Below are 15,419 nucleotides of genomic sequence, written 5' to 3'. Positions count from 1 at the left end.
GAGTCCAAAGACCCTGAGCTTTGAGGGATTGCCAGACTGCCCCCCAGCCCACCAGGCTGGCGTCTGTAGTCACTATCACCCAAGATGGTTTCTGAAAGCAAGTGCCCCGGGACAGTTGCTCCCAAGAAAGCCACCAATGAAGAGAATCCTTTGTCTTCTGATCCAACACTATCTTTGGAAAAAGATCCAGATAATCTCCTTTCCACTGACTGAGCATGCATAACTGTAAAGCTCTCAGAGGAAAACGAGCAAATGGCACCATCAGTCCAATTACTTCCATACACTGAGCAACTGAAGGATGAAGTGTCTCCTGAAGGACTCGACAAGTCGATAGGAGCTTGACTGTTCTGGTCTCCGTCAGGAATATCTTCATCAGTACAGAGTCTATAATTGTCCCTAAGAACACAACTCTTGTTGCTGGAACCAGAGAACTCTTTTCCACATTTACCTTCCACCCGTGAGGCCAGAGGAAGGAGAGTAACATCTCCGTGTGAGATGCCGCCCTTGGAAATGAGGGAGCCTGAATTAGAATGTCGTTTAGATAGGGGGCCACTGCTATCTCCCTTGACCGGACCAACGCTAGAAGGGCCCCTAGAACCTTCGAGAATATTCTGGGAGCTGTGGCTAGGCCGAAAGGCAAGGCCAAAAACTGAAAGTGACGATCCATAAATGCAAATCTCAGAAACTTTTGATGATCCCTATGGATGGGAACATGTAAGTAAGCGTCCTTCAAATCTATGGTCGTCATAAACTGACCCTCTTGGATCAATGTAAGAATTGTCCGAATGGTTTCCATCTTGAACGATGAAACCTTGAGGAATTTGTTTAGACATTTTAAGTCTAGAATCGGGCGGAAGGTTCCCTCTTTTTTGGGAACCACGAACAGGTTTGAATAAAAACCCAGACCCTGTTCCAACTTTGGAACCAGAACAATCACCCCCAGGGCCAAGAGGTCTTCAATACACCTCAAGAACGCCTCTCTCTTTATCTGGTCTGCAGATAACCTGGAAAGGTAAAACCTGCCCCTGGGGGAACAACCCTTGAATTCCAACCTGTAGCCCTGAGACACAATTTCCACCGCCCATGGGTCTGGAACGTCCCTTAACCAGACTTGAGCGAACTGAGAGAGTCTGCCCCCCACTAGATCCAAGCCTGGATCGGGGGCAACCCCTTCATGCAGACTTAGAGTCGGTAGCGGGCTTTTTGGCCTGCTAACTCCTACTCCAGGACTGAGTTGATTTCCAGGTTGGCTTGTTATTATCCTGCTTGGACGAAGATGAGGAGGACTTTCCTCTAAAGTTGTGAAAGGAACGAAAATTACTTTAACGTCCCTTCAGTTTGCTCCTCTTATCCTAGGGCAGAAAAGATCCTTTTCCGCCTGTAAGATCAGAATTTTTTTCTGCCAAACCCGGTCCAAATAAGGTCTTCCCCTTGTAAGGAGGAGCCATGAGTTTAGCCTTAGATGAAACATCAGCTGACCAAGACTTTAACCATAAAGCCCGTCTGGCCAAAACAGCAAAACCAGAAGCCTTAGCTCCCAATCTAAGGACCTGGAGGACCGCATCAGCAATATAGGAATTGGCAAACCTGAGAGCTCTGATTCTGTCCTGAATCTCGTCAAGAGGCGTTTCCTCCTGTAGAGAATCTGTTAATGCCTCAAACCAATATGAGGCAGCACTAGTCACCGTAGCAATACAGACCACTGGTTGCCATTCGAGACCAAGATGTGCATAGATCTTCTTAAGATAAGCCTCCATCTTTTTATCCATAGGATTCTTGAAGGCGCAACTATCCTCAATAGGTATAGTCGTCCTCTTGGCTAGAATGGAAATGGCACCCTCTACCTTGGGTACCGAAGACCAAACTTCCATAATGGAAGAATTTACTGGAAACATTTTCTTAAACACTGGAGACGGATTAAAAACCACTCCTGGTTTCTCCCACTCTTGCGCTATGATTTCCTTAGCCCTATCTGGGACCGGAAAAACCTCCAAAGAGGAAGGAACATAAAAGAAACTATTAAGTTTATTGGACTTCTTAGGCGTTACTACTGCCTGAGAATCAGAATCGTCCAAAGTAGCTAAAACCTCCTTTAGTAACACCCGGAGGTGTTCTAGCTTAAACCTGAAGGAAGAACCTTCACTCACAGAGAAGGGCATTATACTGTCTGAATCTGAAATCTCACCCTCTGAGCGAGAATTCTCCTCATCCTCCGATCTTAAAGGAACCTGAGGGTCAGCGTTAGAAACAGATACCCTAGTCTCTGAAACCTTATATTTCCTCTTGCGCTTCCCTAAAAATCTGGGAAACTCGGCTAAGGCTGCAGATCTTGCTGAGGACACCTGTGCAGCAATCTCTGCCTTTAAAAATACTCCGCTGGGAGTTAAAGAGGAACCGCAGGACACAGTGTTAGCTGCCATAGAGGCTTGGGACGAAATAGGGGAAGATCCTGGCATTACCTGGACAACATCCTCCTGAGAGACATAAGGCTCAACATTACAAAACTTGTCTTTAGTCTGCAATGTCTGTTTTACACAGGAAGTACAGAACTGCATAGGAGCTGCAATTTGTGCGTCTAAACACAATAAACAGGGATTGAAATGAGTGGAATTCATATCAGACATAACTGGTATTATCCTCTATTCAAACTCTCTAGCGTTTAATATACAACAAGAATTAAACAATTCAAAAGAATAAGTCTTTAATAAACACTTTTAATAAAATGACCTCAGAAAAAAACTCCCTCCGCACCTCAGTATACCGAGATGCTCTTACCACCACTTGAAGCGGATCAACCCTGCAACGTAATCACTTGCGCTCCTAAAGTGCTCCTCACTATGCAGCAAGAATTCACACAGAGCCGAAATGCGCAGGCTCAATGATGTCACCGACGTCCGAAGGCGCGAAAACGCTCTCATGGTCTGAACAAGGAGGTGGGCGTGGTTAAAAACTCGGCCGCAAACTGAAGCAAAACAAACCATTTAACTAATAATAAACAGTGCAGCTAAAAAACACAAACAAAAAAATTAGCTTTCAGACTCTTCAGTCTCACATGTCTAGTAATAACACCTATCCCATGAGTGCATTATCCGTCCTTACATTTAATAAAACAGGTATTCTGAAGTGCCCCTCTCCCCATAGGAAGGAAAACAGCACTTACCTGCTGTGCTGTCTGACATGACGACAGCTCCTAATATGAGAGGACACATTCTCCTCACAGTGACTAGGATAACATTGGTAGCCAAGTAACAAACTTAGATATCTAAAATCAGGGCAGCTTAGGTAGAGAAACGGAGCAAGCACTACTTTGCAAGTTCTCCACCGCTTTAAAACCACCACAGCTCGACTGCAAAGACTAACGTGGCCTAGATTATACCCTGTAGCTTGATTGAAGACTCTTCTTTGAAAATATAATTTTAATTACACACAAAAAATACCCCTCCTACATGCACATAGAGGCAAAGAGAATGACTGGGGGTTACGGGTAGGGAAGTGATACTTAACAGTTTTTACTGTGGTGCTCTTTGCCTTCTCCTGCTGGCGAGGAGTGGTATTCCCAACAGTAATTAAGATGAACCCGTGGACTCACCACATCTTTAAAAGAAATATATATTTATACCCAAATATATATAAATGATTATAAATAGGTATAGATATATAAAGATACTGTATATATAGGATTATCTATTTAAAAATACATAGAACATAAATACATATGTACAGTAGCGGTCCTACTCAACAGAGGGCCCTGATGCAAGATTTATCTGGGGCCCCCCAAAGGTAATTCAGTAGAAAGTATTACTATATATTCTGCTCTGTATAATGATTTTGAGTATAGATAGATAGATAGATAGATCAATAGACAGATGGACCTACAAACTGCACTAATAAAAGGCTCCCCTGCATTAGAATTGTAAACATTCTGCGCACAACTATGTATAGACTGTTATGGGCCCCCTCCAGCTCTTCGGCCCTGGTGAGACTGCACCTGCTGCAGCAATGTAGTTCCGCCCCTGCATATGTACACACATAAATAAATATATATATATATATATATATATATATATATATACAGTATATACATAATCATCTTTAGACATGTATATCTATGTATCTCTATCTTAAAGGGACAGTCTACACCAGAATTTTTATTGTTTTAAAAGATAGATAATCCCTATATTACCCATTTCCCAGTTTTGCATAACCAACACAGTTATAATAATATACTTTTAACCTCTGTGATTATCTTGTATCTAAGCCTCTGCAAACTGCCCCTTTTTTCAGTTCTTTTGACAGACTTGCAGTTTAGCCAATCAGTGCCTGCTCCCAGATAACTTCACGTGCAAGAGCACAGTGTTATCTATATGAAATACATGAACTAACACCCTCTAGTGGTAAAAAACTGTTAAAATGCAATCTGAAAAGAGGTGGGCTTCAAGGTCTAAGAAATTAGCATATGAACCTCCTAGGTTTAGCTTTCAACTAAGAATACCAAGAGAACAAAGCAAAATTGGTGATACAAGTAAATTGGAAAATTGTTTAAAATTACATGCTCTATCTTAATCATGAAAGTTTATTTTGGCCTAGACTGTCCCTTTAAAGCCCTTTGCCTTTTTTTCCTCTAACACTTGAGATCTCATATCTTTGAGCCTTTACAACTTTTGTGTGTAAACTTTTTAAAAATAATTTTATTAGATAGTGTTATTATGAGTGTAACTGTCCTTTTCAATATATTTTGATTGTGTTTTGTGAGATTTTTTTTGTCAGTTAACCAGAGCTCTGAGATTGCGGTAATCATTCTAGCATAAATAAATCACTATTGCGCTCATATGTTAGTATTTGCTTTCAACTTGTAATACGAGCGCTCCTTTCCGACGGCTGCGATGAATCCAATTTCGCTTCTGCAAAACAGTTAGACCACCCACTCGTAATCTAGACCTTATGTTTTTAGTAAAATCTATCCCTATTTCCTCTGAACGAGTACTCGTGGAACATAGGTACATATTCTGCTCTACCTGAAACACCACACCTGCTTTTAAAGCTGGCAGTAAAATGTATCGCATCGGCAATGACTTTGCTTGTATCATTGCCAAAATGCTACAACAGCTACCAAGCGCTTTCTGAGCAGGTGTGCACAAAACATATTATTTTGTTGTAATAAACCTTGCTTTTGCTTTTAAAATTTGCTTATCCAAAGCTCCCTACAGAGTTACAAGTTTAAATCATGTACAAATGTATGGCACAAATTGTATTATCTAGCTTCATATACTGCACAGTTAGTCCTAATTGATTGGCCACAATCAAGGGAGATAAGACCTTAGTTGGTTCAGGCAATTTGCAGCACACTTAGCTTACAGAGTTTACTTTTTGGCTTCTCCAGAGGATGGGGGTACAAGCAAAATCATCAGAACAAAGCAAAAGTATTTTACAGTGAAAAACACAAAAGTAAATAATCAGTACTTATTGTAATACTGCTTCATTGTCATTTAAGGGTCATGAAACACACAATTTTTCATATATGATTCAGATAGAGCATACAATTTTAAGCAACTTTCCAATGTACTTCTTTTAACTTCATTCTCTTGGTATCCTTTGTTGAAAATTATACCTAGGTAGGTTCGGGAGCTGGGAGATAGCTGCTGATTGGTGGCTGTACAAATATACCTTTTATCATTGCCTTACTGATGTGTTCAGCTAGCTCCTAGTAGTGTATTGCTGCTCCTTCAATAAAGGATACAGAGAGAATGAAGCAACATTGATAATAGAAGTAAATGTTCTATCTTAATAATGAAAGAAAAATGTCGGGTTTCATGTCCATTTAATATTTATGGAGGGAAATCAGTTTTGAGCTTAATGTCCCTTTAAATAAAAATGATCACAACATGGTTACTGTAAGATTAGAGACCTGATTGCACTATAATTAATTAATATTATATTTAAAGACTATCCTCATGATATGTACCATTTTAAACCTAGAATATAATTGTTATTGTTTCACTAAATGTACCAACAGGATCCATAATATAAACTGGAAGGCCTAGCAGTGCCATACAATGATTTATTTATATGCAGCTAAATTAAAGCTTTAGAAAATTTGCTAGGGAAAGGTTACCATAGAACCTGACTTGTCTCGGCTGCCCCTTCCCCCTATCTCTGCGCATGAATGCAGTTCAATCTCAATCCCTGCTCACATACACAATTTCTTACAAAGCCAAAAGCACAGAGAAAATTCACACATAGGGGCTGATTTATCAATGTCTGGCGGACATGATATGCTGTCCGCCAGACATTGCTGAATGCCGACAGCATACGCTATAGACATTTAACATTGCATAAGTACTTCAAGTGAACTGCTTGTGCAATGCTGCCCCCTACAGATTCGCAGCCAATCGGCCGCTAGCAGGGGGTGTCAATCAACCCGATCGTATGCGATCGGGCGGATTAATGTCCGCAGCCTCAGAGGCAGCGGACGAGTTAAGGAGCAGCGGTCTTAAGACCGCTGCTTCTTAACTCCTGTTTCCGGCGAGCCTGAAGGCTTGCACGGAAACAGGGGTATTAAGGGCCATTCAGCCCCATATACTTGAATTATTGTGAGCAAGCCATAAAATCAGAGGCTGACAGTGCACAAATGCTGAGACTCACACAGCAATACCAGGTCTTACAAATAAAAAAAAATTAACTGATTAAGAATTTTATATATGCAACCTAAATGTTGATTCACACGAAAGTGATATAGCATAAATATTAAAAACTGACAAAAAAACATCACAGTAACATTTCTATATTAAAAAGTAAGATATTTTACCCCAAAATCTACTCAGTGGGCATATCCCATTGTAAAGGGACTTTAAGCAGCCAATCAGGATGTTTGTCCTGGGACTTGCAAAAAAAATGTCTTCCTTTTTTACATAGAGATGTAGATGTGATATTTTCTAGTAAGCTTTTACAGATATGTTTCATCAAGTAATTTAGCATATGGGTAGCATGCCCTTATAATTTATTTCATGGAATAAGGTGAAGCAGACCATAATTAGAAGACACTATACTATTTGCCAATAAAAAAGAGAGAGAATGTTTGTGTGTGTTTTATTTAGCTTCAGGACTTTCCACTATATAAAGCCTTCTCTTCCCGCCAGCTTTAGTTCAAGTACAGAGAAGGGTCCAATTAATTATTTAATGTACAAACCAAAAAGCTGTGTCTATACAGTCGCTTGTATGATGTCACTTCCAAACAATGATTTTATAATTATATTTTTTCTTATACTCTAGTGATATCATATCATCTTCACTGCTGGGTTAGTACCAAAGCAACTCCTATAAAGGTGCAGGTGTGGAAAAAAATATCCCTACTTAAAGGGATACTAAACCCAATTTTTTTCTTTTATGATTCAGGTAGATCATGCAATTTTAAGCAACTTTATCATTTGCTCCTATTATCAATTTTTCTTCTTTCTTTTGGTTTCTTTATTTGAAAAAGCAGCAATGTAAGCTTAGGAGTCTGCCTATTTTTGGTGGTTGGTTCAGAACCCTGGGTAGAACTTGCTGATTGGTGGCTACATTTTAGCCACCAATCAGCAAGCGCTACCCCAGGTGCTGAACCAAATTTGGCCCGCTCCTACGCTTTTTTCAAATAAAGATACAAAGAGGACAATTTTTTTTTTTTTATAAAATGAGTAAATTAAAATGTTGCTTAAAATTGCATGCTCAATCTGAATCCCGAAAGAAAAAAAATTGGGTTCAGTATCCCTTTAAGGAATAAAAATAATTAATTTCAAGACTTCAAGATCAACTAAATGCTGCATGGAAAATGCAAACACATAACTAAAAAAAAAGTGAATGTGTGCAGGAATGTCCAGTAATCGACTTTCAACTAAGACATTTTTATGAAGCCACCGGTGTAACAGAAGAAGCCCTCACTCATGATAGCTCATGACGATAACAGAATCTAATTGGCCAAAGAACCATTTACCATGTTAGAAAAAGGACTGATAAAAAGTCAATGGACCCATCTGCTAAAAAAGGCTATACTATAATAAGTACAATTAAACGATTCTGCAGAATATCTGAGGACCTTTTAAGGTTTGTGATGAACATTCCTTGGTATCAGGTCAGCAATACCTGAATTTAGAGATTCCATTATAAACTGCAGAGCCCTTTCACTAATAAACCTTGTAATCATCGCCATCTCTTCTTTCATTTTGCTTTCCATCTTTCACCCCTGCTCCCTAGCTGGGTCATCTTTTTTATCCTTTCCTGTACTCTGCTGAAATCCCTCAAATGGCTTCCCATTAAATCATACAGAATCATACAGAGACGGTTCTACAGGGGTGTTTGGGGGGACATATGTTTAGCACCCCTGTTGTTCTGCAAAGGGCTCCTCGTATTATGTTCACCACCTTTGTTAACACCACAAATTAGCTGCCCTAAATATTAAAGGGAAAGTCTAGTCAAGATTAAACTTTCATGATTCAGATAAGGCATGTCATTTTAAACAACTTTCCAAAAAAATTTTATCATCAAATTTGCTTTGTTCTCTTGGTATTCTTAGTTGAAAGCTAAACCTAGTTGGGCTCATATGCTAATTTCTAAGTCCTTGAAGACTGCCTCTAATCTTAGTGTATTTTGACAGTTTTTCACAACTAGAGGACGTTAGTTCATGTGTGCCATATAGATAACATTGGGGGGTTACTTAGGAGTCAGCACTGATTGGCTATAATGCAAGTCTGTCAAAAGAACTGAAATTAGGCGGGAGTCTGCAGAGGCTTAAATACAAGGTAATCACAGAGGTAAAAAGTGTATTAATATAACAGTGTTGGTTATGCAAAACTGGGGAATAGGTAATAAAAGGATTATCTATCTTTTTAAACAATAACAATTCTGGAGTAGACTGTCCCTTTGAGCTCTGGAACAAGCACTGGCTCTTTCACTCTTTGAAGGCTGTTCATTCATCGGCTCCTGGTGCTTACATCTCTAATCTCATATCTTACTCTGTACTTTATCTCTTTGCTTAATTATTTGCTATGTATACATGGACTGCATTCAGATTTTCTCAGAGATAGAGATAGTATATGAAAAACTATTATATTATCTGGATTGTATTTGCTATAGTAGCTAGTGAACCAATATTGAGCCAAGAAAACATATGTGTGAAAGAGAGAGGAATATATAAAGTATTTTACAGGGGGGGGTAGAAACACCTGGACCTTCTGTTTTGGTCAAATAAAAGAGGAGGAATAAGCAATATGTTGAGTCACGTGCCATGCTTATTTGCATAACAGGAAAAGGAGGAGGACTTTAGGAGCAAAAGAAGAATCATGGAAACACTTAGGGGTCAATTTATCAAGCTCCGTACGGAGCTTGATGCCCCGTGTTTCCGGTGAAGTTATGTGTTTCCGGTGAAGTTATGAAGCAGCGGTCTAAAGACCGCTGCTCCATAACCTGTCTCCCTGCTCTGAGGCGGCAGACAGAAATCAACCCGATCGAATACGGTCGGGTTGATTGACACCCCCTGCTAGCGGCCGATTGGCCGCAAATCTGCAGGGGGCGGTATTGCACCAGCAGTTGATAAATGCCAACAGCGTATGCTATCGGCATTTATTGATGTGCAGCGGACATGATACGCTACATCGTATCATGTCCGCTCGCACATTAATAAATTGATCCATTAGAATGTGTCTGAATAGCAAAACTCAAGTGATCTTCTGCAGCAGGATGATACGGCTGAATTCCTCTTCATAATAAGTCCCAATAAGAAGGAACAAATAACTACAGACTGAAGCAGAGCAACAACCTAGGTTACTATTATAGGAAACAGGAAGGGTAAGATATACACAGGATAAGAGAAAGAGCTCTATAGTCATGTGTGAGTTTTGAGAGCTGTTCCAGGTAACACACAACAATATCCCTAAAGGTGAAAATATGATAGGACAGAAATATAAACGTGTTTTATTCCATGTGGTTAAATAACTCACATAAGGATATTAACCCCTTTTCCTTTAGATTGATGTTAGACATATGTGACCTGAAGATTATCAGGGTGAGGTGAAAGGTACAGTATGTGCCCTGGATAGAGGCAATTCAATGTGGGTGTTGGGTACAAAGCACTCCTATTCATTATTGTATTCTCCTAAATTTTAAAGTGCTCCTTTCCCTCAGTTTTCAAGGCAGTTTGTTTACATACCCAGGGGCCAATTTATTAAGTGCGGGACGGGCATGATTCACTGTAGAATCATGTCCACCCGGCATCGCTAAATGCCGACAGCATAAGTTGTCAACATTTAACATTGGACAAGCATTTCTGGTGAAATAAAAACATAATTTATGCTTACCTGATAAATTTATTTCTCTTGTAGTGTAGTCAGTCCACGGGTCATCCATTACTTATGGAATATATCTCTTCCTAACAGGAAGTTGCAAGAGGATCACCCAAGCAGAGCTGCTATATAGCTCCTCCCCTCACATGTCATATTCAGTCATTCTCTTGCAGCCTAACTAAAGATAGGTCGCTGTGAGAGGTCTGTGGTGTTTTTTAACTTAGTTTATTTCTACAATCAAAAGTTTGTTATTTTAAATGGCACCGGAGTGTGCTGTTTATTCTCAGGCAGCATTAGAAGAAGAATCTGCCTGCGTTTTCTATGATCTTAGCAGACGTAACTAAGATCCACTGGCTGTTCTCATCTGAGGAGTGAGGTAACTTCAGAAAAGGGGAATAGCATGCAGGGCCCCCCTGCAAACGAGGTATGTGCAGTAAATTATTTTTCTGAGGAATGGAATTGACTGAGAAAATACTGCTGATACCAATGTAAAGTAAGTTCAGCCTTAAATGCAGTGATAGCGACTGGTATTAGGCTGATGAGTGTGTGTACACTGAATGTATTTTTCTAAGGAATGGAATTGACTCTGAAAATACTGTTAATACTGAAATAATGTATGAGCCTTAACTGCAGTAAAAGCGACTGGTAGCAGGCATATTAATAACAATTCATAACTTTTCAAATGTATGTTTAAAACGTTTACTGGCATGTTAATCGTTTTTTGTGAGGTGATAAAACTTATTGGGGCATGATTTTTACCACATGGCCATCTTTGTTTTCTGCATAGAAACAGTTTTCTGAGCTTCCCCACTGTTGTAATATGAGTGGGAGGGGCCTATTTTAGCGCTTTTTTGCGCAGACTGAATCCAGTCTCCCTGGATCAGATCCGTCACCCACAGAATGAAGCTCTCCGTCTTCACGTTCTGCAAACTGTGACGCAGTATCTGACATGGCTCTCACCTCATCCGCGCGCTCTGTCCTTAACCCAGAGCTATCGCGCTTGCCTCTTAATTCTGGCAATTTAGATAATACTTCTGTCATAACAGTAGCCATGTCTTGCAAAGTGATTTGTAAGGGCCTCCCTGATGTACTTGGCGCCACAAAATCACGCACCTCCTGAGCGGGAGGCGAAGGTACTGACACGTGAGGAGAGTTAGTCGGCATAACTTCCCCCTCGTTGTCTGGTGATAATTTCTTTACATGTAAAGATTGACTTTTATTTAAAGTAGCATCAATGCAATTAGTACACAAATTTCTATTGGGCTCCACATTGGCCTTTAAACATAGTGAACAAAGAGATTCATCTGTGTCAGACATGTTTAAACAGACTAGCAATGAGACTAGCAAGCTTGGAAATACTTTTCTAAATAAATTTACAAGCAATATAAAAAACGCTACTGTGCCTTTAAGAAGCACAAAAAGCTGTCACAGTTGAAATAACAATGAACCAAAATAGTTATAGCAACCAATTTTTCACAGTAAATGTATTAAGTTAGCAAAGGATTGCACCCACCAGCAAATGGATGATTAACCCCTTAATACCCAAAAACGGATAACAATTTAATAATTAACGTTTTTCTCACAGTCAAAACACACTGTCACAGGTCTGCTGTGACTGATTACCTCCCTCAAAATGAATTTTGAAGACCCCTGAGCTCTCGAGACGATCTGGATCATGGAGGATGAAGTAGACAGATTGTGACTGAATTTTTACTGCGCAAAAAAGCTCTAAAATAGGCCCCTCCCACTCATATTACAACAGTGGGGAAGCTCAGAAAACTGTTTCTATGCAGAAAACAAAGATGGCCATGTGGTAAAAATCATGCCCCAATAAGTTTTATCACCAAGTACCTCACAAAAAACGATTAACATGCCAGTAAACGTTTTAAACATACATTTGAAAAGTTATGAATTGTTATTAATAAGCCTGCTACCAGTCGCTTTTACTGCAGTTAAGGCTCATACATTATTTCAGTATTAACAGTATTTTCAGAGTCAATTCCATTCCTTAGAAAAATACATTCAGTGTACACACACTCATCAGCCTAATACCAGTCGCTATCACTGCATTTAAGGCTGAACTTACTTTACATTGGTATCAGCAGTATTTTCTCAGTCAATTCCATTCCTCAGAAAAATAATTTACTGCACATACCTCGTTTGCAGGGGGGCCCTGCATGCTATTCCCCTTTTCTGCTAAGATCATAGAAAACGCAGGCAGATTCTTCTTCTAATGCTGCCTGAGAATAAACAGCACACTCCGGTGCCATTTAAAATAACAAACTTTTGATTGTAGAAATAAACTAAGTTAAAAAACACCACAGACCTCTCACAGCGACCTATCTTTAGTTAGGCTGCAAGAGAATGACTGAATATGACATGTGAGGGGAGGAGCTATATAGCAGCTCTGCTTGGGTGATCCTCTTGCAACTTCCTGTTAGGAAGAGATATATTCCATAAGTAATGGATGACCCGTGGACTGACTAAGAGAAATTAATATACCATAAATCACAAACCAACAAAATGTGAAATAAATGTGATAATGAAATAATAATAAAACAAAAACAAGAAGTTCATATATAAGGATATATCCAAGTTTTCTTGAAAGAATATTCTGCTTGTTTGCGAGTCTGCAACCAATTCCTCAGTGGAATCTCATGGAGAAAGAAACAGAAAATAGCAACATAGTGTGACACTGTAACAACTCGTGGGTAGATAATTATTTTGTAACAAATGGTTACTCACATTCGTTGGAGCTTTCGACTAAGCTCAAGGATATGCGCACTCCCTCTTTATACTGGAGGGAAAACAGTATACTTGGCAATTCTCACATATAACATTTTATTAAAATATACATAAAAGCGTCACAACAGCCTTTAAACCACCAATATGTTAGGGTCCAACAGCAAAGATAATTGGACCAATGCTTGGAAGGGCTACTCCAGTGTCGGGGTAAATGGCTCAGCAGATGTATGGCCGCCAAAACCACTACCACTCAAACACAAGATGACAGCGCTATTACCCCAGGTGTCCTGGCTGATGTAGAGACGCAGTAAAAGTTCAGGTCCGACGTACGTTTCGTTGGTATGCTTTGTCAAGGAATTATGTATATTTTAATAAAATTTTATATCTGAGAATTGCCAAGTATACTGTTTTCCCTCCAGTATAAAGAGGGAGTGTGCATATCCTTGACCTTTATCGAAAGCTCCAACGAATGTGAGTAACCATTTGTTACAAAAGAATTATCTACCCACGAGTTGTTACAGTGTCACACTATGTTGCTATTTTCTGTTTCTTTCTCCATGAGATTCCACTGAGGAATTGGTTGCAGACTCGCAAACAAGCAGAATATTCTATCAAGAAAACTTGGATATATCCTTATATATGAACTTCTTGTTTTTGTTTTATTATTATTTCATTATCACATTTATTTCTGGTGAAATGCTTGTGCAATGCCGCCCCCTGCTCATTCGCAGTCAATTGGCCGCTAGCAGGAGGTGTCAATCATCCTGATCGGATCGGGATTATTGCAGTCTGCCACCTTACGACTGCTGCTTATTAACTTAAGTTTCCGACTTTCCGGAAACTACGGGGGTAGACTGCAGCATCTGCTGCTTCTACCCCCCAGTGTTCTACTCAGAGGGAAAAGAGGAATTTAAAAGGAAAATTAAATACAAAATATTTCTTTCATGATTCAGATAAAGGGGCCTACGTATCAAAGGTCTTGCGGACCTGATCCGACAGTGCGGATCAGGTCCGCAAGACCTCGCTGAATGCGGAGATCAATACGCTCTCCGTATTCAGCATTGCACCGGCAGCTCACAAGAGCTGCTGGTGCAACGCCGCCCCTGCATACTCGTGGCCAATGGGCCGCCAGCAGGGAGGTGTCAATCAACCCGATCGTACTCGATCGGGTTGATTTCTGGCGATTCCTGTCCGCCTGCTCAGAGCAAACGGACAGGGTTATGGAGCAGCGGCCTTTAAACCGCTGCTTCATAACTGCTGTCTCTGGCGAGCCTGAAGACTCGCCAGAAGCACGGGCCCACAAGCTCCATACGCAGCTTGATAAATGGGCCTCAATGCATTTAGTTTTAAACAACTTTCCAATTTAATTCTAATATTAAATTTGCTTCATTCTCTTGGTATCCTTTGTTAAAGAAACACCAATGCACTACTGGGAGCTAGCTTAACATATAAGGTGACCAAATGAAAAGAGGCATATATGAGCAGGCACCAATCAGCAGTAGTGCAGTGCTACTTATTTGCGATTTTCAGCAACGCAAATTAGATAATAGAAATAAACTGAAAGTTTGTTTAAAATTGTTTCCTCTAAATAATGATTTTTTTATTTTGACTTTATTGTTCCTTTAACAAAATAAAAACAGGGATAATTAAATGGCAGTAAAAACAATGCATTAATTCTCTGCAAGTAATTGCACAATTATAAAATTCTCTATGTGTGTAACCTTCACAACGTGGTTAAACACTCAGTTGCTCACAGCCACCCACAATATTTAAGATTATCTTCCTTTAGTGGTAGTTAAATACAGTTCTCTACAAGCAACACACAGTGCAATAATAAGAAGCTCTAGCACATTAGAATATTATCTTATTGCTCCTTTATGTCCCCTTAATAGAATATGAGGTCAGCAACCAGTACCACAATGCCCCTTGATATTTAGCTTTGTGGTCACCTGTGTTAGCCACACCAAATGTAATGGTCTTAATCCACCCCTGGTCCTGGCATCTGCTATTAATAGGATGCGAGTGGTATGCATCCTTATGTCTGTGTGCTAGGAAGAATGGCTATTTAACACTCCCACTCGAGAATTAACTGTGCTAGAAGTAAGTTTTTTGCGCGCATTGGGTTGAAAGTAAACTCTTTTCGCGTGCGCGCTAACCCGACGCTGGTAAAAAGACGAATTTAGAATATTGCACACGTGATAACATATTTCCCCATATACAGTAGGTCAAGGGAGTAAAAAAAGTGGGGCGAAAAACCCTACTACACTCTACTCGCGTGCAAATCTGACATGAAAATATGAGTATTTCACATTCCAACGTTCTGCACATAACAGAATATGTTCTTTTCATTCATAAATGCAT

Source organism: Bombina bombina, chromosome 6 (assembly GCF_027579735.1).
Source record: "Bombina bombina isolate aBomBom1 chromosome 6, aBomBom1.pri, whole genome shotgun sequence".
Lineage (NCBI taxonomy): Eukaryota > Metazoa > Chordata > Amphibia > Anura > Bombinatoridae > Bombina > Bombina bombina.
This window is presented reverse-complemented; position numbering follows the sequence as displayed.